This window comes from Odontesthes bonariensis, chromosome 5 (assembly GCF_027942865.1).
Source record: "Odontesthes bonariensis isolate fOdoBon6 chromosome 5, fOdoBon6.hap1, whole genome shotgun sequence".
In the NCBI taxonomy this organism is placed as follows: domain Eukaryota; kingdom Metazoa; phylum Chordata; class Actinopteri; order Atheriniformes; family Atherinopsidae; genus Odontesthes; species Odontesthes bonariensis.
The window spans coordinates 11,568,993-11,593,854 of NC_134510.1; the positions used below are offsets into that span (position 1 = coordinate 11,568,993).

Sequence of the window (24,862 nt, forward strand, 5' to 3'; positions counted from 1 at the left end):
ACAATCATAAACACCATCAGTCTACACAACTTTTTTTCTTCACATTTCACTCCACCAGTTGTGGAAGATTCTAACTTCTGCTGAGGACTTGTTGCATCCCAACATGAAGAAAACACTCTCAGAAACCCAGAAAAGTGGAACAACATACTTCCAACAGGAAAAATATCAGGTTTGAGAAATGTCAAAGTCTGCACTCTTTTCTAAAGTTTCCACTGAGAAGATTTTGAAAAAGTTCATAGTCACTCATATTCAAATGACCAAAAACCTCTGAAATAAACACTTCCCACCTTCAGCTTAAAGGCAAAGTATGCTGAAGTCAGGTTTAAACTCGTTTCAAAAGAAAAATCAGCATCCAAACATTAGCTCTTCTCAAATTGGACTAAGTGTAGAACAGGGTCTTTTTTTTAATGAATCAATCTTTTTTATAGTTACACATAGAAATTGGTATGAAGAGCTGAACATTAAATCATATATATTCATTTATACAGCTGATAAAACTATTCACAGGACAGAAGTCCTCAGCTTCCTGCTGGGACACATAGTCACATGTAAAGGTAATGTGTAAATTGTGGAAAAACAATCACTGTAATGTTATCTTTTTCAATTTGGGATTAGAAAGGCATTCTTTCTTGTTTGAATTGAATTGAATCCTAACTCAAAGACTGTCCTTTATCCAAATAAGGTACCAACTCCCTGTCAAAAGATTACATTTGACCCCTAACCATGATCATTTCCTAACCCTCGCTAAGAAGTCTGAATTTTTAAAGTCCCAACCCTGCGTTATTGGCTAAACCTAAACAGGAAGTGACAAAGTTCCATCCTAATGTGTTGTGTTTACATGTGAACAAGACCACAAGTAAAATGAACACTACTTGTATGTGCGTCTGTAAGTGATTATGGTACAGAGAGGCCAGTTATTTCAAAGTAAAAGCTTAAGATCTGTCATATTTAGGAGCACTTTCACATGTGACTGTGTGGGTTTTTCCTTTGATCAGCTATCACAGTCTTGAAAAGCAGGTGTCCTGCCCAACAATTGGGTCAGCCCCACTTCCTCATAAGATGAGTTTTTTTTTATCTTTCTTTGCTCAGAGGTGCTGTGATATTCAGGCTCAATAATTACTCTTAAACTATGATTCCAAGCTGCAGGACTTTCAGGTTAAGTTTGCAGTTCCGTGAGAGGATTCTTAGCTTTCTGGCCACAGCCCAGAGGAATTCCATGATCGCCATGGTTCCCTCCTCAGAAGCATCATCGCAGCATCATTTAAAAACAATCATAAACACCATCAGTCTACACAACTTTTTTTCTTCACATTTCACTCCACCAGTTGTGGAAGATTCTAACTTCTGCTGAGGACTTGTTGCATCCCAACATGAAGAAAACACTCTCAGAAACCCAGAAAAGTGGAACAACATACTTCCAACAGGAAAAATATCAGGTTTGAGAAATGTCAAAGTCTGCACTCTTTTCTAAAGTTTCCACTGAGAAGATTTTGAAAAAGTTCATAGTCACTCATATTCAAATGACCAAAAACCTCTGAAATAAACACTTCCCACCTTCAGCTTAAAGGCAAAGTATGCTGAAGTCAGGTTTAAACTCGTTTCAAAAGAAAAAACAGCATCCAAACATTAGCTCTTCTCAAATTGGACTAAGTGTAGAACAGGGTCTTTTTTTTTAATGAATCAATCTTTTTTATAGTTACACATAGAAATTGGTATGAAGAGTTGAACATTAAATCATATATATTCATTTATACAGCTGATAAAACTATTCACAGGACAGAAGTCCTCAGCTTCCTGCTGGGACACATAGTCACATGTAAAGGTAATGTGTAAATTGTGGAAAAACAATCACTGTAATGTTATCTTTTTCAATTTGGGATTAGAAAGGCATTCTTTCTTGTTTGAATTGAATTGAATCCTAACTCAAAGACTGTCCTTTATCCAAATAAGGTACCAACTCCCTGTCAAAAGATTACATTTGACCCCTAACCATGATCATTTCCTAAGCCTCGCTAAGAAGTCTGGATTTTTAAAGTCCCAACCCTGCCTTATATGCTAAACCTAAACAGGAAGTGACAAAGTTCCATCCTAATGTGTTGTGTTTACATGTGAACAAGACCACAAGTAAAATGAACACTACTTGTATGAGCGTCTGTAAGTGATTATGGTACAGAGAGGCCAGTTATTTTGTTAAAATTGGCTTTGTTCTCAGACATTATGAATGAAATAGTCTCTTTACTTTTCCACGATGACCTAAAGTTATCCAGGAAAGGGAAGACAAAACAATTGAGAAAGCAGGTGCAAATTCACACACACACATTGTTTTGGCTGATCCAGAGAATATGACGAAGCATGTTGAACCTACTCATGTCCAATCATACTCGGTCGAGTGTGAGTCCAACCTATGAGGCTATAAATGCAAATGATACCCGGAAATCGAGGCTCAGTCTGACGGATTTCCTGCAGGAGCTCTGTTCCACTGAGCCCAGCGCTGATATGCTTGACGTGTGACTACCAATAAACATTTTATTTAATTTGAGATTCCTCCGGTCCGTTCTTGAGCTTCCATTGAAAGAATCGATCTAACATTTTATGAAAATAGGTTTTAACATTGTTATGTTGTATATGTTTACAGGGTTTGATCCACTCCTTCTCTTACATGAATAATATTCAGACAGAGTCAGATGATAACTTACAGTTTAGAGTTGATATGAACTATATGAGTGGAAATGAGTCAATTTCTTCCTTTTTAAGTATCTTATACAGAAAAAAAGAGTTCCTCTTTGAGTTAAATTGATGCTAAAACAAATATGAAGCAACAAAACTGTGTTTGTTTTACATCACAGGTATAAAGAAACCTTCAGTGATCCATCTTCATGTTTGTTCTTTAGTATTTTACAGGAAGTGAACTATAGAACTCCCAGTTCTGTTCGTCAGTACAAAGACTCAGCCCTCATTTCATTTTAACATGTAATTCATTTCTCACCCTGAAACCCAGCAACACTAACCATTTAGAATCCTGTCTCCATCTCAGATTATTTGACTCTGTTAACTAAAATGTACAATTATAGGAAGGGATTTTGATAAATACCACATCTACCTGAGAGAGGAGAAACTGCTCATTTCTAACACCTAACTGTTGAGATAAAGAACGCACACTTTAAATTACACATCAGCTTGTTTTAAAAAGATCATGTTTAACATGTTAACTGAGCAGAAGTAGAAGCACTTGTGATAAAACCACATGTCACCTCTGCAGAAACATTCAGAGACATTTTCAAATAAAAATCAGTGTAAGTGTGATGATGCCACACAACTGCACGATTGGAGCAAAGCGAATGTTGTAATTCACAGAATTAGTACGACCTCTGTCACAGCAGAAGACATGAAATAATACTCATGAGCACAGTAACACACACAGCATGTTTCACTTTACACTTCTGCTGTTTAACAGTAAGAATTCTTGCAGTTCATCTGCATCACTGTCTTATAGTCTGAGTGGTGCACACACTCGGAGATGTCAAGTGCTGATATTACAATCTAACAAACATCCAAGAACTGTAGAGAAGGTCACACAATAGACAGTCTAAAATGTTTGCATGTTTATGTTGTGTGTGTCTCATTGTCACCCCAAAAGAATCTCTGTGGACGTATTCAATTAATCAAAGCAGTAAAAGTCTCCTCAAAGTGTGTGTGATGTGACAGCAGCAGCTTGATTGAATGAGTGATGGAGCAGAGTGTATCTGTGAAGCAGCGTGAGTGATGTGGCTGATGGTCGTTGCTCGTCTTCTCCAGGTGGGGGCGCTGCAGGTCCAAGAAACAGCTGTGCTTTTCAATGGAAAAGAGAAGATAGAGAAACTGCTGTAACGTGTAAAGAGGTGATGTTGGAGCGTGTGTGTTGTCCCAGTATTTTGTTGGAGAGAACAAAGAGTGTAAAAAGACTGGGTCCCGCTGTATGACTAAGGCTGCCCTGCAGCGTCTAATCACAGGTGCGATCCCACTACTGAGCGGCACGGGGGCTTTGACCTGCTCCGTTTCCGACCTGGACCGGTTCTCCCCTCCTTAGACGACCTGGTGGTCCCGGGCTCCCCCAGGAGCACCATATCGTTACCGGGCTTAGTGCAGACACCCGATCGGCATAGTCCACTGCAGCTCAGAGCTCCTGAGCTCAAGCGATCCACCAGCCTCAGCCTCCCGGTAGCTTGGATTACAGGCGCGCGCCACAGCACCCGGCGAGAGACTCTCACGTTTATCAGACTTTCAGCTTGTTGAAGTAAACGACATTTTGATGTCATCAAACACAACAGCGGCTGTGACTGACACAGTCGTCAGATGAAAAGACAACTATCGGCAAGGAGTGAAATAAGATTTTGGTGTCCCATTTCAAGGTGCAGGAAAATTGCTATCACAGTCCCATCACTCAGAAGGAGAGTCTTCCATGAAGCTGCATGCCTCGTCAATATTCCCCTTCAACACGAAGACAACGCAGACCCACATATTCGCTGGAATGATGCCTGGGCCCGCCGACAGTGTCGTCAAATATTCCTTTTAGTAGTCAGGATGGCCGAGCAGTCTAAGGCGCTGCGTTAAGGTCGCAGTCTCCCCTGGAGGCGTGGGTTCAAATCCCACTTCTAACATTGCAGAGTTCTCCTAGAGGACCATTTTCACTGGCAAGGCAACTCAAGTTTACTCCTTGCTTAGCAATACCATGTCGTATTGCTATTCTGCCACTGCATCATCTAGTTTAAAGATTATTGTGGCCGCTTAACCTCCGAAGAGTTCTTGCTTCCAAATGCTATGCCTACTATTTGTTTGCATCAGGAGCCCTGTTAAACAACAGCCAAGACACTTGTTGCATGAGAATCTTCTGACCACAGCTCAACAAGCTGTGTTATCACAACCTTCTACAGTGCTTTGGGCAGGACAGAATCATTAGCAAAAGGTACATTGTTGATTATAAGGTCTTGGATTGCACTTAACACCATAGTAAACGGGAAAGGGCTTTTGACCGAAGAAACCTGGCATCATGTTGGGCTATTTGAAGGGGGCTATTGACATTTAGGCCGAAGATGGGTGAGAGTATCAAAGCAATCATCACTTGGTGGCAGGCAGCTGATAAAAGACCTAGCTCTCCCACTCGGGCAATCGAACCCCGATCTTCCGCGTGACAGGCGGAGATACTGTCCATTATACTAACGAGGCATTTCTGTGTGACTGACACAGTCGTCAGATGAAAAGACAACTATCGGCAAGGAGTGAAATAAGATTTTCGTGTCCCGTTTCAAGGTGCAGGAAAATTGCTATCAAACTCCCGTCACTCAGAAGGAGAGTCTTCCATGAAGCTGCATGCCTCGTCAATATTCCCCTTCAACACGAAGACAACGCAGACCCACATATTCGCTGGAATGATGCCTGGGCCCGCCGTCAGTGTCGTCAAATATTCCTTTTAGTAGTCAGGATGGCCGAGCGGTCTAAGGCGCTGAGTTAAGGTCGCAGTCTCCCCTGGAGGCATGGGTTAAAATCCCACTTCTGACATTGCAGATTTCTCCTAGAGAAAAATTTTCACTGGCAAGGCAACCCAAGTTTACTCCTTGCTTAGCAATAACATGTCGTATTGCTATTCTAACACTGCATCATCTAGTTTAAAGATTATTGTGGCCGCTTTACCACCAAAGAGTTCTTGCTTCCAAATGCTATGCCTACTATTTGTTTGCCTCAGGAGCCCTGTTAAACAACAGCCAAGACACTTGTTGCATGAGAATCTTCTGACCACAGCTCAACAAGCTGTGTTGTCACAACCTTCTACAGTGCTTTGGGCAGGACAGAATCATTAGCAAAAGGAACATTGTTGATTATAAGGTCTTGGTTTGCACTTAACACCATAGTAAACGGGAAAGGGCTTTTGACCGAAGCAACCTGGCCTCATGTTAGGCTATTTGAAGGGGGCTATTGACATTTAGGCCGAAGATGGGTGAGAGTATCAAAACAATCATCACTTGGTGGCAGGCAGCTGATAAAAGACCGAGCTCTCCCCGTCGGGGAATCGAACCCCGATCTTCCGCGTGACAGGCGGAGATACTGTCCATTATACTAACGAGGAATTTCTGTGTGACTGACACAGTCTTCAGATGAAAAGACAACTATCGCCAAGGAGTGAAATAAGATTTTGGTGTTCCGTTTCAAGGTGCAGGAAAATTGCTATCACAGTCCCATCACTCAGAAGGAGAGTCTTCCATGAAGCTGCATGCCTCGTCAATATTCCCCTTCGACACGAACACAACGCAGACCCACATATTCACTGGAATGATGCCTGGGCCCGCCGACAGTGTCATCAAATATTCCTTTTAGTAGTCAGGATGGCCGAGTTGTCTAAGGCGTGCGTTAAGGTTGCAGTCTCCCCTGGAGGCGTAGGTTCAAATCCCACTTCTGACATTGCAGAGTTCTCCTGGAGGACCATTTTCACTGGCAAGGCAACTCAACTTTACTCCTTGCTTAGCAATACCATGTCGTATTGCTATTCTGCCACTGCATCATCTAGTTTAAAGATTATTGTGGCCGCTTAACCTCCGAAGAGTTCTTGCTTCCAAATGCTATGCCTACTATTTGTTTGCCTCAGGAGCCCTGTTAAACAACAGCCAAGACACTTGTTGCATGAGAATCTTCTGACCACAGCTCAACAAGCTGTGTTGTCACAACCCTCTACAGTGCTTTGGGCAGGACAGAATCATTAGCAAAAGGTACAATGTTGATTATTAGGTCTTGGTTTGCACTTAACACCATAGTAAACGGGAAAGGGCTTTTGACCGAAGAAACCTGGTATCATGTTGGGCTATTTGAAGGGGGCTATTGACATTTAGGCCGAAGATGGGTGAGAGTATCAAAGCAATCATCACTTGGTGGCAGGCAGCTGATAAAAGACCTAGCTCTCCCCGTCGGGGAATCGAACCCCGATTTTCCGCGTGACAGGCGGAGATACTGTCTATTATACTAACGAGGAATTTCTGTGTGACTGACACAGTCGTCAGATGAAAAGACAACTATCGGCAAGGAGTGAAATAAGATTTTCGTGTCCCGTTTCAAGGTGCAGGAAAATTGCTATCACAGTCCCATCACTCAGAAGGAGAGTCTTCCATGAAGCTGCATGCCTCGTCAATATTCCCCTTCAACACGAAGACAACGCAGACCCATATATTTGCTGTAATGATGCCTGGGCCCGGCGACAGTGTTGTCAAATATCCCTTTTAGTAGTCAGGATGGCCGAGCGATCTAAGGAGCTGCGTTAAGGTCGCAGTCTCCCCTGGAGGCGTGGGTTCAAATCCCACTTCTAACATTGCAGAGTTCTCCTAGAGGACCATTTTCACTGGCAAGGCAACTCAAGTTTACTCCTTGCTTAGCAATACCATGTCGTATTGCTATTCTGCCACTGCATCATCTAGTTTAAAGATTATTGTGGCCGCTTAACCTCCGAAGAGTTCTTGCTTCCAAATGCTATGCCTACTATTTGTTTGCATCAGGAGCCCTGTTAAACAACAGCCAAGACACTTGTTGCATGAGAATCTTCTGACCACAGCTCAACAAGCTGTGTTATCACAACCTTCTACAGTGCTTTGGGCAGGACAGAATCATTAGCAAAAGGTACATTGTTGATTATAAGGTCTTGGATTGCACTTAACACCATAGTAAACGGGAAAGGGCTTTTGACCGAAGAAACCTGGCATCATGTTAGGCTATTTGAAGGGGGCTATTGACATTTAGGCCGAAGATGGGTGAGAGTATCAAAGCAATCATCACTTGGTGGCAGGCAGCTTATAAAAGACCTAGCTCTCCCCGTCGGGGAATCGAACCCCGATCTTCCGCGTGACAGGCGGAGATACTGTCCATTTTACTAACGAGGAATTTCTGTGTGACTAACACAGTCGTCAGATGAAAAGACAACTATCGGCAAGGAGTGAAATAAGATTTTGGTGTCCCGTTTCAAGGTGCAGGAAAATTGCTATCACAGTCCCATCACTCAGAAGGAGAGTCTTCCATGAAGCTGCATGCCTCGTCAATATTCCCCTTCAACACGAAGACAACGCAGACCCACATATTCGCTGGAATGATGCCTGGGCCCGCCGACAGTGTCGTCAAATATTCATTTTAGTAGTCAGGATGGCCGAGCAGTCTAAGGCGCTGCGTTAAGGTCGCAGTCTCCCCTGGAGGCGTGGGTTCAAATCCCACTTCTGACATTGCAGAGTTCTCCTGGAGGACCATTTTCACTGGCAAGGCAACTCAACTTTGCTCCTTGCTTAGCAATACCATGTCGTATTGTTATTCTGCCACTGCATCATCTAGTTTAAAGATTATTGTGGCCGCTTAACCTCCGAAGAGTTCTTGCTTCCAAATGCTATGCCTACTATTTGTTTGCCTCAGGAGCCCTGTTAAACAACAGCCAAGACACTTGTTGCGTGAGAATCTTCTGACCACAGCTCAACAAGCTGTGTTGTCACAACCCTCTACAGTGCTTTGGGCAGGACAGAATCATTAGCAAAAGGTACATTGTTGATTATAAGGTCTTGGTTTGCACTTAACACCATAGTAAACGGGAAAGGGCTTTTGACCGAAGAAACCTGGCATCATGTTGGGCTATTTGAAGGGGGCTATTGACATTTAGGCCGAAGATGGGTGAGAGTATCAAAGCAATCATCACTTGGTGGCAGGCAGCTGATAAAAGCCCATTTTCTCCCCGTCGGGGAATCGAACCCCGATCTTCCGCGTGACAGGCCAAGATACTATCCATTATACTAACGAGGAATTTCTGTGTGACTGACACAGACGTCAGATGAAAAGACAACTATCGCCAAGGAGTGAAATAAGATTTTCGTGTCCCGTTTCAAGGTGCAGGAAAATTGCTATCACAGTCCCATCACTCAGAAGGAGAGTCTTCCATGAAGCTGCATGCCTCGTCAATATTCCCCTTCAACACGAAGACAACGCACACCCACATATTCGCTGGAATGATGCCTGGGCCCGCCGACAGTGTCGTCAAATATTCCTTTTAGTAGTCAGGATGGCCGAGCAGTCTAAGGCGCTGCGTTAAGGTCGCAGTCTCCCCTGGAGAAGTGGGTTCAAATCCCACTTCTGACATTGCAGAGTTCTCCTGGAGGACCATTTTCACTGGCAAGGCAACTCAACTTTACTCCTTGCTTAGCAATACCATGTCGTATTGCTATTCTGCCACTGCATCATCTAGTTTAAAGATTATTGTGGCCGCTTAACCTCCGAAGAGTTCTTGCTTCCAAATGCTATGCCTACTATTTGTTTGCCTCAGGAGCCCTGTTAAACAACAGCCAAGACACTTGTTGCATGAGAATCTTCTGACCACAGCTCAACAAGCTGTGTTGTCACAACCATCTACAGTGCTTTGGGCAGGACAGAATCATTAGCAAAAGGTACATTGTTGATTATAAGGTCTTGGTTTGCACTTAACACCATAGTAAACGGGAAAGGGCTTTTGACCGAAGAAACCTGGCATCATGTTAGGCTATTTGAAGGGGGCTATTGACATTTAGGCCGAAGATGGGTGAGAGTATCAAAGCAATCATCACTTGGTGGCAGGCAGCTGATAAAAGACCTAGCTCTCCCCGTCGGGGAATCGAACCCCGATTTTCCGCATGACAGGCGGAGATACTGTCTATTATACTAACGAGGAATTTCTGTGTGACTGACACAGTCGTCAGATGAAAAGACAACTATCGGCAAGGAGTGAAATAAGATTTTGGTGTCCCGTTTCAAGGAGCAGGAAAATTGCTATCACAGTCCCATCACTCAGAAGGAGAGTCTTCCATGAAGCTGCATGCCTCGTCAATATTCCCCTTCAACACGAAGACAACGCAGACCCACATATTCGCTGGAATGATGCCTGGGCCCGCCGACAGTGTCGTCAAATATTCGTTTTAGTAGTCAGGATGGCCGAGCAGTCTAAGGCGCTGCGTTAAGGTCGCAGTCTCCCCTGGAGGCGTGGGTTCAAATCCCACTTCTGACATTGCAGAGTTCTCCTAGAGGACCATTTTAACTGGCAAGGCAACTCAAGTTTACTCCTTGCTTAGCAATACCACGTCGTATTGCTATTCTGCCACTGCATCATCTAGTTTAAAGATTATTGTGGCCGCTTAACCTCCGAAGAGTTCTTGCTTCCAAATGCTATGCCTACTATTTGTTTGCCTCAGGAGACCTGTTAAACAACAGCCAAGACACTTGTTGCATGAGAATCTTCTGACCACAGCTCAACAAGCTGTGTTGTCACAACCTTCTACAGTGCTTTGGGCAGGACAAAATCATTAGCAAAAGGAACATTGTTGATTATAAGGTCTTGGTTTTCACTTAACACCATAGTAAACGGGAAAGGGCTTTTGACCGAAGAAACCTGGCATCATGTTGGGCTATTTGAAGGGGGCTATTGACATTTAGGCCGAAGATGGGTGAGAGTATTAAAGCAATCATCACTTGGTGGCAGGCAGCTGATAAAAGACCTAGCTCTCCCCGTCGGGGAATCGAACCCCGATTTTCCGCGTGACAGGCGGAGATACTGTCTATTATACTAACGAGGAATTTCTGTGTGACTGACACAGTCGTCAGATGAAAAGACAACTATCGGCTAGGAGTGAAATAAGATTTTGGTGTCCCGTTTCAAGGTGCAGGAAAATTGCTATCACAGTCCCATCACTCAGAAGGAGAGTCTTCCATGAAGCTGCATGCCTCGTCAATATTCCCCTTCAACACGAAGACAACGCAGACCCACATATTCGCTGGAATGATGCCTGGGCCCGCCGACAGTGTCGTCAAATATTCCTTTTAGTAGTCAGGATGGCCGAGCGGTCTAAGGCGCTGAGTTAAGGTCGCAGTCTCCCCTGGAGGCATGGGTTAAAATCCCACTTCTGACATTGCAGATTTCTCCTAGAGAAAAATTTTCACTGGCAAGGCAACCCAAGTTTACTCCTTGCTTAGCAATAACATGTCGTATTGCTATTCTAACACTGCATCATCTAGTTTAAAGATTATTGTGGCCGCTTTACCACCGAAGAGTTCTTGCTTCCAAAATCTATGCCTACTATTTGTTTGCCTCAGGAGACCTGTTAAACAACAGCCAAGACACTTGTTGCATGAGAATCTTCTGACCACAGCTCAACAAGCTGTGTTGTCACAACCTTCTACAGTGCTTTGGGCAGGACAGAATCATTAGCAAAAGGAACATTGTTGATTATAAGGTCTTGGTTTGCACTTAACACCATAGTAAACGGGAAAGGGCTTTTGACCGAAGCAACCTGGTCTCATGTTAGGCTATTTGAAGGGGGCTATTGACATTTAGGCCGAAGATGGGTGAGAGTATCAAAACAATCATCACTTGGTGGCAGGCAGCTGATAAAAGACCAAGCTCTCCCCGTCGGGGAATCGAACCCGGATCTTCCAAGTGACAGGCAGAGATACTGTCCATTATACTAACGAGGAATTTCTGTGTGACTGACACAGTCGTCAGATGAAAAGACAACTAGGAGTGAAATAAGATTTTCATGTCCCGTTTCAAGGTGCAGGAAAATTGCTATCACAGTCCCATCACTCAGAAGGAGAGTCTTCCATGAAGCTGCATGCCTCGTCAATATTCCCCTTCGACACGTACACAACGCAGACCCACATATTCGCTGGAATGATGCCTGGGCCCGCCGACAGTGTCGTCAAATATTCCTTTTAGTAGTCAGGATGGCCGAGCGGTCTAAGGCGCTGCGTTAAGGTCGCAGTGTCCCCTGGAGGCGTGGGTTCAAATCCCACTTCTGACATTGCAGATTTCTCCTAGAGGACCATTTTCACTGGCAAGGCAACTCAAGTTTACTCCTTGCTTAGCAATAACATGTCGTATTGCTATTCTGCCACTGCATCATCTAGTTTAAAGATTATTGTGGCCGCTTTACCTCCGAAGAGTTCTTGCTTCCAAATGCTATGCCTACTATTTGTTTGCCTCAGGAGCCCTGTTAAACAACAGCCAAGACACTTGTTGCATGAGAATCTTCTGACCACAGCTCAACAAGCTGTGTTGTCACAACCTTCTACAGTGCTTTGGGCAGGACAGAATCATTAGCAAAAGGCACATTGTTGATTATAAGGTCTTGGTTTGCACTTAACACCATAGTAAACGGGAAAGGGCTTTTGACCGAAGAAACCTGGCATCATGTTAGGCTATTTGAAGGGGGCTATTGACATTTAGGCCGAAGATGGGTGAGAGTATCAAAGCAATCATCACTTGGTGGCAGGCAGCTGATAAAAGACCTAGCTCTCCCCGTCGGGGAATCGAACCCCGACCTTCCGCGTGACAGGCGGAGATACTGTCCATTATACTAACGAGGAATTTCTGTGTGACTGACACAGTCGTCAGATGAAAAGACAACTATCGCCAAGGAGTGAAATAAGATTTTCGTGTCCCGTTTCAAGGTGCAGGAAAATTGCTATCACAGTCCCATCACTCAGAAGGAGAGTCTTCCATGAAGCTGCATGCCTCGTCAATATTCCCCTTCAACACGAAGACAATGCAGACCCACATATTCGCTGGAATGATGCCTGGGCCCGCAGACAGTGTCGTCAAATATTCCTTTTAGTAGTCAGGATGGCCGAGCGGTCTGAGGCGCTGCGTTCAGGTCGCAGTCTCCCCTGGAGGCGTGGGTTCAAATCCCACTTCTGACATTGCAGATTTCTCCTGGAGAAAACTTTTCACTGGCAAGGCAACCCAAGTTTACTCCTTGCTTAGCAATACCATGTCGTATTGCTATTCTGCCACTGCATCATCTAGTTTAAAGATTATTGTGGCCGCTTTACCTCCGAAGAGTTCTTGCTTCCAAATGCTATGCCTACTATTTGTTTGCATCAGGAGCCCTGTTAAACAACAGCCAAGACACTTGTTGCATGAGAATCTTCTGACCACAGCTCAACAAGCTGTGTTGTCACAACCTTCTACAGTGCTTTGGGCAGGACAGAATCATTAGCAAAAGGCGCATTGTTGATTATAAGGTCTTGGTTTGCACTTAACACCATAGTAAACGGGAAAGGGCTTTTGACCGAAGAAACCTGGCATCATGTTGGGCTATTTGAAGGGGGCTATTGACATTTAGGCCGAAGATGGGTGAGAGTATCAAAACAATCATCACTTGGTGGCAGGCAGCTGATAAAAGACCTAGCTCTCCCCGTCGGGGAATCGAACCCGGATCTTCCAAGTGACAGGCGGAGATACTGTCCATTATACTAACGAGGAATTTCTGTGTGACTGACACAGTCGTCAGATGAAAAGACAACTAGGAGTGAAATAAGATTTTCATGTCCCGTTTCAAGGTGCAGGAAAATTGCTATCACAGTCCCATCACTCAGAAGGAGAGTCTTCCATGAAGCTGCATGCCTCGTCAATATTCCCCTTCGACACGTACACAACGCAGACCCACATATTCGCTGGAATGATGCCTGGGCCCGCCGACAGTGTCGTCAAATATTCCTTTTAGTAGTCAGGATGGCCGAGCGGTCTAAGGCGCTGCGTTAAGGTCGCAGTGTCCCCTGGAGGCGTGGGTTCAAATCCCACTTCTGACATTGCAGATTTCTCCTAGAGGACCATTTTCACTGGCAAGGCAACTCAAGTTTACTCCTTGCTTAGCAATAACATGTCGTATTGCTATTCTGCCACTGCATCATCTAGTTTAAAGATTATTGTGGCCGCTTTACCTCCGAAGAGTTCTTGCTTCCAAATGCTATGCCTACTATTTGTTTGCCTCAGGAGCCCTGTTAAACAACAGCCAAGACACTTGTTGCATGAGAATCTTCTGACCACAGCTCAACAAGCTGTGTTGTCACAACCTTCTACAGTGCTTTGGGCAGGACAGAATCATTAGCAAAAGGCACATTGTTGATTATAAGGTCTTGGTTTGCACTTAACACCATAGTAAACGGGAAAGGGCTTTTGACCGAAGAAACCTGGCATCATGTTAGGCTATTTGAAGGGGGCTATTGACATTTAGGCCGAAGATGGGTGAGAGTATCAAAGCAATCATCACTTGGTGGCAGGCAGCTGATAAAAGACCTAGCTCTCCCCGTCGGGGAATCGAACCCCGACCTTCCGCGTGACAGGCGGAGATACTGTCCATTATACTAACGAGGAATTTCTGTGTGACTGACACAGTCGTCAGATGAAAAGACAACTATCGCCAAGGAGTGAAATAAGATTTTCGTGTCCCGTTTCAAGGTGCAGGAAAATTGCTATCACAGTCCCATCACTCAGAAGGAGAGTCTTCCATGAAGCTGCATGCCTCGTCAATATTCCCCTTCAACACGAAGACAATGCAGACCCACATATTCGCTGGAATGATGCCTGGGCCCGCAGACAGTGTCGTCAAATATTCCTTTTAGTAGTCAGGATGGCCGAGCGGTCTGAGGCGCTGCGTTCAGGTCGCAGTCTCCCCTGGAGGCGTGGGTTCAAATCCCACTTCTGACATTGCAGATTTCTCCTGGAGAAAACTTTTCACTGGCAAGGCAACCCAAGTTTACTCCTTGCTTAGCAATACCATGTCGTATTGCTATTCTGCCACTGCATCATCTAGTTTAAAGATTATTGTGGCCGCTTTACCTCCGAAGAGTTCTTGCTTCCAAATGCTATGCCTACTATTTGTTTGCATCAGGAGCCCTGTTAAACAACAGCCAAGACACTTGTTGCATGAGAATCTTCTGACCACAGCTCAACAAGCTGTGTTGTCACAACCTTCTACAGTGCTTTGGGCAGGACAGAATCATTAGCAAAAGGCGCATTGTTGATTATAAGGTCTTGGTTTGCACTTAACACCATAGTAAACGGGAAAGGGCTTTTGACCGAAGAAACCTGGCATCATGTTGGGCTATTTGAAGGGGGCTATTGACATTTAGGCCGAAGATGGGTGAGAGTATCAAAGCAATCATCACTTGGTGGCAGGCAGCTGATAAAAGACCGAGCTCTCCCTATCGGGGAATCGAACCCCTATCTTCCGCGTGACAGGCGGAGATACTGTCCATTATACTAACGAGGAATTTCTGTGTGACTGACACAGTCGTCAGATGAAAAGACAACTATCGCCAAGGAGTGAAATAAGATTTTCGTGTCCCGTTTCAAGGTGCAGGAAAATTGCTATCACAGTCCCATCACTCAGAAGGAGAGTCTTCCATGAAGCTGCATGCCTCGTCAATATTCCCCTTCAACACGAAGACAACGCAGACCCACATATTCGCTGGAATGATGCCTGGGCCCGCCGACAGTGTCGTCAAATATTCCTTTTAGTAGTCAGGATGGCCGAGCGGTCTAAGGCGCTGCGTTAAGGTCGCAGTCTCCCCTGGAGGCGTGGGTTCAAATCCCACTTCTGACATTGCAGATTTCTCCTAGAGATAAATTTTCACTGGCAAGGCAACCCAAGTTTACTCCTTGCTTAGCAATAACATGTCGTATTGCTATTCTGCCACTGCATCATCTAGTTTAAAGATTATTGTGGCCGCTTTATCTCCGAAGAGTTCTTGCTTCCAAATGCTATGCCTACTATTTGTTTGCCCCAGGAGACCTGTTAAACAACAGCCAAGACACTTGTTGCATGAGAATCTTCTGACCACAGCTCAACAAGCTGTGTTGTCACAACCTTCTACAGTGCTTTGGGCAGGACAGAATCATTAGCAAAAGGAACATTGTTGATTATAAGGTCTTGGTTTGCACTTAACACCATAGTAAACGGGAAAGGGCTTTTGACCGAAGCAACTTGGCCTCATGTTAGGCTATTTGAAGGGGGCTATTTACATTTAGGTAGAAGATGGGTGAGAGTATCAAAACAATCATCACTTGGTGGCAGGCAGCTGATAAAAGACCTAGCTCTCTCCGTCGGGGAATCGAACCCCGATCTTCCGCGTGACAGGCGGAGATAGTGTCCATTATACTAACGAGGAATTTCTGTGTGACTGACACAGTCGTCAGATGAAAAGACAACTATCGCAAAGGAGTGAAATAAGATTTTGGTGTTCCGTTTCAAGGTGCAGGAAAATTGCTATCACAGTCCCATCACTCAGAAGGAGAGTCTTCCATGAAGCTGCATGCCTCGTCAATATTCCCCTTCAACACGAAGACAACGCAGACCCACATATTCGCTGGAATGATGCCTGGGCCCGCCGACAGTGTCGTCAAATATTCCTTTTAGTAGTCAGGATGGCCGAGCGGTCTAAGGAGCTGCGTTCAGGTCGCAGTCTCCCCTGGAGGCGTGGGTTCAAATCCCACTTCTGACATTGCAGAGTTCTCCTAGAGAAAACTTTTCACTGGCAAGGCAACCCAAGTTTACTCCTTGCTTAGCAATACCATGTCGTATTGCTATTCTGACACTGCATCATCTAGTTTAAAGATTATTGTGGCCGCTTTACCTCCGAAGAGTTCTTGCTTCCAAATGCTATGCCTACTATTTGTTTGCATCAGGAGCCCTGTTAAACAACAGCCAAGACACTTGTTGCATGAGAATCTTCTGACCACAGCTCAACAAGCTGTGTTGTCACAACCTTCTACAGTGCTTTGGGCAGGACAGAATCATTAGCAAAAGGCACATTGTTGATTATAAGGTCTTGGTTTGCACTTAACACCATAGTAAACGGGAAAGGGCTTTTGACCGAAGAAACCTGGCATCATGTTAGGCTATTTGAAGGGGGCTATTGACATTTAGGCCGAAGATGGGTGAGAGTATCAAAGCAATCATCACTTGGTGGCAGGCAGCTGATAAAAGACCTAGCTCTCCCCGTCGGGGAATCGAACCCCGATCTTCCGCGTGACAGGCGGAGATACTGTCCATTATACTAACGAGGAATTTCTGTGTGACTGACACAGTCGTCAGATGAAAAGACAACTATCGCCAGGAAGTGAAATAAGATTTTCGTGTCCCGTTTCAAGGTGCAGGAAAATTGCTATCACAGTCCCATCACTCAGAAGGAGAGTCTTCCATGAAGCTGCATGCCTCGTCAATATTCCCCTTCAACACGAACACAATGCAGACCCACATATTCGCTGGAATGATGTCTGGGCCCGCCGACAGTGTCGTCAAATATTCCTTTTAGTAGTCAGGATGGCCGAGCGGTCTGAGGCGCTGCGTTCAGGTCGCAGTCTCCCCTGGAGGCCTGGGTTCAAATCCCACTTCTGACATTGCAGATTTCTCCTAGAGGACCATTTTCACTGGCAAGGCAACTCAAGTTTACTCCTTGCTTAGCAATAACATGTCGTATTGCTATTCTGCCACTGCATCATCTAGTTTAAAGATTATTGTGGCCGCTTTACCTCCGAAGAGTTCTTGCTTCCAAATGCTATGCCTACTATTTGTTTGCCTCAGGAGCCCTGTTAAACAACAGCCAAGACACTTGTTGCATGAGAATCTTCTGACCACAGCTCAACAAGCTGTGTTGTCACAACCTTCTACAGTGCTTTGGGCAGGACAGAATCATTAGCAAAAGGCACATTGTTGATTATAAGGTCTTGGTTTGCACTTAACACCATAGTAAACGGGAAAGGGCTTTTGACCGAAGAAACCTGGCATCATGTTAGGCTATTTGAAGGGGGCTATTGACATTTAGGCCGAAGATGGGTGAGAGTATCAAAACAATCATCACTTGGTGGCAGGCAGCTGATAAAAGACCTAGCTCTCCCCGTAGGGGAATCGAACCCCGATTATCCGCGTGACAGGCGGAGATGCTGTCCATTATACTAACGAGGAATTTCTGTGTGACTGACACAGTCGTCAGATGAAAAGACAACTATCGGCAAGGAGTGAAATAAGATTTTCGTGTCCCGTTTCAAGGTGCAGGAAAATTGCTATCACAGTCCCATCACTCAGAAGGAGAGTCTTCCATGAAGCTGCATGCCTCGTCAATATTCCCCTTCAACACGAACACAACGCAGACCCACATATTCGCTGGAATGATGCCTGGGCCCGCAGACAGTGTCGTCAAATATTCCTTTTAGTAGTCAGGATGGCCGAGCGGTCTAAGGCGCTGCGTTAAGGTCGCAGTCTCCCCTGGAGGCGTGGGTTAAAATCCCACTTCTGACATTGCAGATTTCTCCTGGAGAAAACTTTTCACTGGCAAGGCAACCCAAGTTTACTCCTTGCTTAGCAATACCATGTTGTATTGCTATTCTGCCACTGCATCATCTAGTTTAAAGATTATTGTGGCCGCTTTACCTCCGAAGAGTTCTTGCTTCCAAATGCTATGCCTACTATTTGTTTGCATCAGGAGCCCTGTTAAACAACAGCCAAGACACTTGTTGCATGAGAATCTTCTGACCACAGCTCAACAAGCTGTGTTGTCACAACCTTCTACAGTGCTTTGGGCAGGACAGAATCATTAGCAAAAGGCGCATTGTTGATTATAAGGTCTTGGTTTGCACTTAACACCATAGTAAACGGGAAAGGGCTTTTGACCGAAGAAACCTGGCATCATGTTGGGCTATTTGAAGGGGGCTATTGACATTTAGGCCGAAGATGGGTGAGAGTATCAAAGCAATCATCACTTGGTGGCAGGCAGCTGATAAAAGACCGAGCTCTCCCTATCGGGGAATCGAACCCCTATCTTCCGCGTGACAGGCAAAGATACTATCCATTATACTAACGAGGAATTTCTGTGTGACTGACACAGTCGTCAGATGAAAAGACAACTATCGCCAAGGAGTGAAATAAGATTTTCGTGTCCCGTTTCAAGGTGCAGGAAAATTGCTATCACAGTCCCATCACTCAGAAGGAGAGTCTTCCATGAAGCTGCATGCCTCGTCAATATTCCCCTTCAACACGAAGACAACGCAGACCCACATATTCGCTGGAATGATGCCTGGGCCCGCCGACAGTGTCGTCAAATATTCCTTTTAGTAGTCAGGATGGCCGAGCGGTCTAAGGCGCTGCGTTAAGGTCGCAGTCTCCCCTGGAGGCGTGGGTTCAAATCCCACTTCTGACATTGCAGATTTCTCCTAGAGATAAATTTTCACTGGCAAGGCAACCCAAGTTTACTCCTTGCTTAGCAATAACATGTCGTATTGCTATTCTGCCACTGCATCATCTAGTTTAAAGATTATTGTGGCCGCTTTATCTCCGAAGAGTTCTTGCTTCCAAATGCTATGCCTACTATTTGTTTGCCCCAGGAGACCTGTTAAACAACAGCCAAGACACTTGTTGCATGAGAATCTTCTGACCACAGCTCAACAAGCTGTGTTGTCACAACCTTCTACAGTGCTTTGGGCAGGACAGAATCATTAGCAAAAGGAACATTGTTGATTATAAGGTCTTGGTTTGCACTTAACACCATAGTAAACGGGAAAGGGCTTTTGACCGAAGCAACTTGGCCTCATGTTAGGCTATTTGAAGGGGGCTATTTACATTTAGGTAGAAGATGGGTGAGAGTATCAAAACAATCATCACTTGGTGGCAGGCAGCTGATAAAAGACCTAGCTCTCTCCGTCGGGGAATCGAACCCCGATCTTCCGCGTGACAGGCGGAGATAGTGTCCATTATACTAACGAGGAATTTCTGTGTGACTGACACAGTCGTCAGATGAAAAGACAACTATCGCAAAGGAGTGAAATAAGATTTTGGTGTTCCGTTTCAAGGTGCAGGAAAATTGCTATCACAGTCCCATCACTCAGAAGGAGAGTCTTCCATGAAGCTGCATGCCTCGTCAATATTCCCCTTCAACACGAAGACAACGCAGACCCACATATTCGCTGGAATGATGCCTGGGCCCGCCGACAGTGTCGTCAAATATTCCTTTTAGTAGTCAGGATGGCCGAGCGGTCTAAGGAGCTGCGTTCAGGTCGCAGTCTCCCCTGGAGGCGTGGGTTCAAATCCCACTTCTGACATTGCAGAGTTCTCCTAGAGAAAACTTTTCACTGGCAAGGCAACCCAAGTTTACTCCTTGCTTAGCAATACCATGTCGTATTGCTATTCTGACACTGCATCATCTAGTTTAAAGATTATTGTGGCCGCTTTACCTCCGAAGAGTTCTTGCTTCCAAATGCTATGCCTACTATTTGTTTGCATCAGGAGCCCTGTTAAACAACAGCCAAGACACTTGTTGCATGAGAATCTTCTGACCACAGCTCAACAAGCTGTGTTGTCACAACCTTCTACAGTGCTTTGGGCAGGACAGAATCATTAGCAAAAGGCACATTGTTGATTATAAGGTCTTGGTTTGCACTTAACACCATAGTAAACGGGAAAGGGCTTTTGACCGAAGAAACCTGGCATCATGTTAGGCTATTTGAAGGGGGCTATTGACATTTAGGCCGAAGATGGGTGAGAGTATCAAAGCAATCATCACTTGGTGGCAGGCAGCTGATAAAAGACCTAGCTCTCCCCGTCGGGGAATCGAACCCCGATCTTCCGCGTGACAGGCGGAGATACTGTCCATTATACTAACGAGGAATTTCTGTGTGACTGACACAGTCGTCAGATGAAAAGACAACTATCGCCAGGAAGTGAAATAAGATTTTCGTGTCCCGTTTCAAGGTGCAGGAAAATTGCTATCACAGTCCCATCACTCAGAAGGAGAGTCTTCCATGAAGCTGCATGCCTCGTCAATATTCCCCTTCAACACGAACACAATGCAGACCCACATATTCGCTGGAATGATGTCTGGGCCCGCCGACAGTGTCGTCAAATATTCCTTTTAGTAGTCAGGATGGCCGAGCGGTCTGAGGCGCTGCGTTCAGGTCGCAGTCTCCCCTGGAGGCGTGGGTTCAAATCCCACTTCTGACATTGCAGATTTCTCCTAGAGATAAATTTTCACTGGCAAGGCAACCCAAGTTTACTCCTTGCTTAGCAATAACATGTCGTATTGCTATTCTGCCACTGCATCATCTAGTTTAAAGATTATTGTGGCCGCTTTATCTCCGAAGAGTTCTTGCTTCCAAATGCTATGCCTACTATTTGTTTGCCCCAGGAGACCTGTTAAACAACAGCCAAGACACTTGTTGCATGAGAATCTTCTGACCACAGCTCAACAAGCTGTGTTGTCACAACCTTCTACAGTGCTTTGGGCAGGACAGAATCATTAGCAAAAGGAACATTGTTGATTATAAGGTCTTGGTTTGCACTTAACACCATAGTAAACGGGAAAGGGCTTTTGACCGAAGCAACTTGGCCTCATGTTAGGCTATTTGAAGGGGGCTATTTACATTTAGGTAGAAGATGGGTGAGAGTATCAAAACAATCATCACTTGGTGGCAGGCAGCTGATAAAAGACCTAGCTCTCTCCGTCGGGGAATCGAACCCCGATCTTCCGCGTGACAGGCGGAGATAGTGTCCATTATACTAACGAGGAATTTCTGTGTGACTGACACAGTCGTCAGATGAAAAGACAACTATCGCAAAGGAGTGAAATAAGATTTTGGTGTTCCGTTTCAAGGTGCAGGAAAATTGCTATCACAGTCCCATCACTCAGAAGGAGAGTCTTCCATGAAGCTGCATGCCTCGTCAATATTCCCCTTCAACACGAAGACAACGCAGACCCACATATTCGCTGGAATGATGCCTGGGCCCGCCGACAGTGTCGTCAAATATTCCTTTTAGTAGTCAGGATGGCCGAGCGGTCTAAGGAGCTGCGTTCAGGTCGCAGTCTCCCCTGGAGGCGTGGGTTCAAATCCCACTTCTGACATTGCAGAGTTCTCCTAGAGAAAACTTTTCACTGGCAAGGCAACCCAAGTTTACTCCTTGCTTAGCAATACCATGTCGTATTGCTATTCTGACACTGCATCATCTAGTTTAAAGATTATTGTGGCCGCTTTACCTCCGAAGAGTTCTTGCTTCCAAATGCTATGCCTACTATTTGTTTGCATCAGGAGCCCTGTTAAACAACAGCCAAGACACTTGTTGCATGAGAATCTTCTGACCACAGCTCAACAAGCTGTGTTGTCACAACCTTCTACAGTGCTTTGGGCAGGACAGAATCATTAGCAAAAGGCACATTGTTGATTATAAGGTCTTGGTTTGCACTTAACACCATAGTAAACGGGAAAGGGCTTTTGACCGAAGAAACCTGGCATCATGTTAGGCTATTTGAAGGGGGCTATTGACATTTAGGCCGAAGATGGGTGAGAGTATCAAAGCAATCATCACTTGGTGGCAGGCAGCTGATAAAAGACCTAGCTCTCCCCGTCGGGGAATCGAACCCCGATCTTCCGCGTGACAGGCGGAGATACTGTCCATTATACTAACGAGGAATTTCTGTGTGACTGACACAGTCGTCAGATGAAAAGACAACTATCGCCAGGAAGTGAAATAAGATTTTCGTGTCCCGTTTCAAGGTGCAGGAAAATTGCTATCACAGTCCCATCACTCAGAAGGAGAGTCTTCCATGAAGCTGCATGCCTCGTCAATATTCCCCTTCAACACGAACACAATGCAGACCCACATATTCGCTGGAATGATGTCTGGGCCCGCCGACAGTGTCGTCAAATATTCCTTTTAGTAGTCAGGATGGCCGAGCGGTCTGAGGCGCTGCGTTCAGGTCGCAGTCTCCCCTGGAGGCCTGGGTTCAAATCCCACTTCTGACATTGCAGATTTCTCCTAGAGGACCATTTTCACTGGCAAGGCAACTCAAGATTACTCCTTGCTTAGCAATAACATGTCGTATTGCTATTCTGCCACTGCATCATCTAGTTTAAAGATTATTGTGGCCGCTTTACCTCCGAAGAGTTCTTGCTTCCAAATGCTATGCCTACTATTTGTTTGCCTCAGGAGCCCTGTTAAACAACAGCCAAGACACTTGTTGCATGAGAATCTTCTGACCACAGCTCAACAAGCTGTGTTGTCACAACCTTCTACAGTGCTTTGGGCAGGACAGAATCATTAGCAAAAGGCACATTGTTGATTATAAGGTCTTGGTTTGCACTTAACACCATAGTAAACGGGAAAGGGCTTTTGACCGAAGAAACCTGGCATCATGTTAGGCTATTTGAAGGGGGCTATTGACATTTAGGCCGAAGATGGGTGAGAGTATCAAAGCAATCATCACTTGGTGGCAGGCAGCTGATAAAAGACCTAGCTCTCCCCGTCGGGGAATCGAACCCCGATTATCCGCGTGACAGGCGGAGATGCTGTCCATTATACTAACGAGGAATTTCTGTGTGACTGACACAGTCGTCAGATGAAAAGACAACTATCGGCAAGGAGTGAAATAAGATTTTCGTGTCCCGTTTCAAGGTGCAGGAAAATTGCTATCACAGTCCCATCACTCAGAAGGAGAGTCTTCCATGAAGCTGCATGCCTCGTCAATATTCCCCTTCAACACGAACACAACGCAGACCCACATATTCGCTGGAATGATGCCTGGGCCCGCAGACAGTGTCGTCAAATATTCCTTTTAGTAGTCAGGATGGCCGAGCGGTCTAAGGCGCTGCGTTAAGGTCGCAGTCTCCCCTGGAGGCGTGGGTTAAAATCCCACTTCTGACATTGCAGATTTCTCCTGGAGAAAACTTTTCACTGGCAAGGCAACCCAAGTTTACTCCTTGCTTAGCAATACCATGTTGTATTGCTATTCTGCCACTGCATCATCTAGTTTAAAGATTATTGTGGCCGCTTTACCTCCGAAGAGTTCTTGCTTCCAAATGCTATGCCTACTATTTGTTTGCATCAGGAGCCCTGTTAAACAACAGCCAAGACACTTGTTGCATGAGAATCTTCTGACCACAGCTCAACAAGCTGTGTTGTCACAACCTTCTACAGTGCTTTGGGCAGGACAGAATCATTAGCAAAAGGCGCATTGTTGATTATAAGGTCTTGGTTTGCACTTAACACCATAGTAAACGGGAAAGGGCTTTTGACCGAAGAAACCTGGCATCATGTTGGGCTATTTGAAGGGGGCTATTGACATTTAGGCCGAAGATGGGTGAGAGTATCAAAGCAATCATCACTTGGTGGCAGGCAGCTGATAAAAGACCGAGCTCTCCCTATCGGGGAATCGAACCCCTATCTTCCGCGTGACAGGCGGAGATACTGTCCATTATACTAACGAGGAATTTCTGTGTGACTGACACAGTCGTCAGATGAAAAGACAACTATCGCCAAGGAGTGAAATAAGATTTTCGTGTCCCGTTTCAAGGTGCAGGAAAATTGCTATCACAGTCCCATCACTCAGAAGGAGAGTCTTCCATGAAGCTGCATGCCTCGTCAATATTCCCCTTCAACACGAAGACAACGCAGACCCACATATTCGCTGGAATGATGCCTGGGCCCGCCGACAGTGTCGTCAAATATTCCTTTTAGTAGTCAGGATGGCCGAGCGGTCTAAGGCGCTGCGTTAAGGTCGCAGTCTCCCCTGGAGGCGTGGGTTCAAATCCCACTTCTGACATTGCAGATTTCTCCTAGAGATAAATTTTCACTGGCAAGGCAACCCAAGTTTACTCCTTGCTTAGCAATAACATGTCGTATTGCTATTCTGCCACTGCATCATCTAGTTTAAAGATTATTGTGGCCGCTTTATCTCCGAAGAGTTCTTGCTTCCAAATGCTATGCCTACTATTTGTTTGCCCCAGGAGACCTGTTAAACAACAGCCAAGACACTTGTTGCATGAGAATCTTCTGACCACAGCTCAACAAGCTGTGTTGTCACAACCTTCTACAGTGCTTTGGGCAGGACAGAATCATTAGCAAAAGGAACATTGTTGATTATAAGGTCTTGGTTTGCACTTAACACCATAGTAAACGGGAAAGGGCTTTTGACCGAAGCAACTTGGCCTCATGTTAGGCTATTTGAAGGGGGCTATTTACATTTAGGTAGAAGATGGGTGAGAGTATCAAAACAATCATCACTTGGTGGCAGGCAGCTGATAAAA

At 45.2% G+C, this 24,862-nt stretch overlaps 15 non-coding genes across 15 annotated transcripts; 9 read left to right on the forward strand and 6 right to left on the reverse strand.

The window, feature by feature from the left end:
- Positions 1–6,028: 6,028 nt before the first annotated feature.
- trnad-guc (transfer RNA aspartic acid (anticodon GUC)) lies at positions 6,029–6,100 on the reverse strand. Its single transcript has one exon. It is a non-coding gene; the product is annotated as a tRNA-Asp (tRNA).
- Positions 6,101–8,145: 2,045 nt separating this feature from the next.
- On the forward strand, positions 8,146–8,228 carry trnal-aag (transfer RNA leucine (anticodon AAG)). The gene has a single exon. It is a non-coding gene; the product is annotated as a tRNA-Leu (tRNA).
- A 1,713-nt stretch (positions 8,229–9,941) lies between these two features.
- On the forward strand, positions 9,942–10,024 carry trnal-aag (transfer RNA leucine (anticodon AAG)). Its single transcript has one exon. It is a non-coding gene; the product is annotated as a tRNA-Leu (tRNA).
- A 1,706-nt stretch (positions 10,025–11,730) lies between these two features.
- On the forward strand, positions 11,731–11,813 carry trnal-aag (transfer RNA leucine (anticodon AAG)). The gene has a single exon. It is a non-coding gene; the product is annotated as a tRNA-Leu (tRNA).
- Positions 11,814–12,306: 493 nt separating this feature from the next.
- Positions 12,307–12,378, reverse strand: trnad-guc (transfer RNA aspartic acid (anticodon GUC)). Its single transcript has one exon. It is a non-coding gene; the product is annotated as a tRNA-Asp (tRNA).
- Positions 12,379–13,519: 1,141 nt separating this feature from the next.
- On the forward strand, positions 13,520–13,602 carry trnal-aag (transfer RNA leucine (anticodon AAG)). The gene has a single exon. It is a non-coding gene; the product is annotated as a tRNA-Leu (tRNA).
- A 493-nt stretch (positions 13,603–14,095) lies between these two features.
- Positions 14,096–14,167, reverse strand: trnad-guc (transfer RNA aspartic acid (anticodon GUC)). The gene has a single exon. It is a non-coding gene; the product is annotated as a tRNA-Asp (tRNA).
- Positions 14,168–15,315: 1,148 nt separating this feature from the next.
- On the forward strand, positions 15,316–15,398 carry trnal-aag (transfer RNA leucine (anticodon AAG)). Its single transcript has one exon. It is a non-coding gene; the product is annotated as a tRNA-Leu (tRNA).
- Positions 15,399–16,789: 1,391 nt separating this feature from the next.
- Positions 16,790–16,861, reverse strand: trnad-guc (transfer RNA aspartic acid (anticodon GUC)). The gene has a single exon. It is a non-coding gene; the product is annotated as a tRNA-Asp (tRNA).
- A 1,148-nt stretch (positions 16,862–18,009) lies between these two features.
- On the forward strand, positions 18,010–18,092 carry trnal-aag (transfer RNA leucine (anticodon AAG)). The gene has a single exon. It is a non-coding gene; the product is annotated as a tRNA-Leu (tRNA).
- Positions 18,093–18,907: 815 nt separating this feature from the next.
- trnal-aag (transfer RNA leucine (anticodon AAG)) lies at positions 18,908–18,990 on the forward strand. Its single transcript has one exon. It is a non-coding gene; the product is annotated as a tRNA-Leu (tRNA).
- A 1,391-nt stretch (positions 18,991–20,381) lies between these two features.
- Positions 20,382–20,453, reverse strand: trnad-guc (transfer RNA aspartic acid (anticodon GUC)). The gene has a single exon. It is a non-coding gene; the product is annotated as a tRNA-Asp (tRNA).
- A 1,724-nt stretch (positions 20,454–22,177) lies between these two features.
- Positions 22,178–22,249, reverse strand: trnad-guc (transfer RNA aspartic acid (anticodon GUC)). The gene has a single exon. It is a non-coding gene; the product is annotated as a tRNA-Asp (tRNA).
- A 1,148-nt stretch (positions 22,250–23,397) lies between these two features.
- On the forward strand, positions 23,398–23,480 carry trnal-aag (transfer RNA leucine (anticodon AAG)). The gene has a single exon. It is a non-coding gene; the product is annotated as a tRNA-Leu (tRNA).
- An 815-nt stretch (positions 23,481–24,295) lies between these two features.
- trnal-aag (transfer RNA leucine (anticodon AAG)) lies at positions 24,296–24,378 on the forward strand. The gene has a single exon. It is a non-coding gene; the product is annotated as a tRNA-Leu (tRNA).
- The last annotated feature ends 484 nt before the right edge of the window (positions 24,379–24,862 follow it).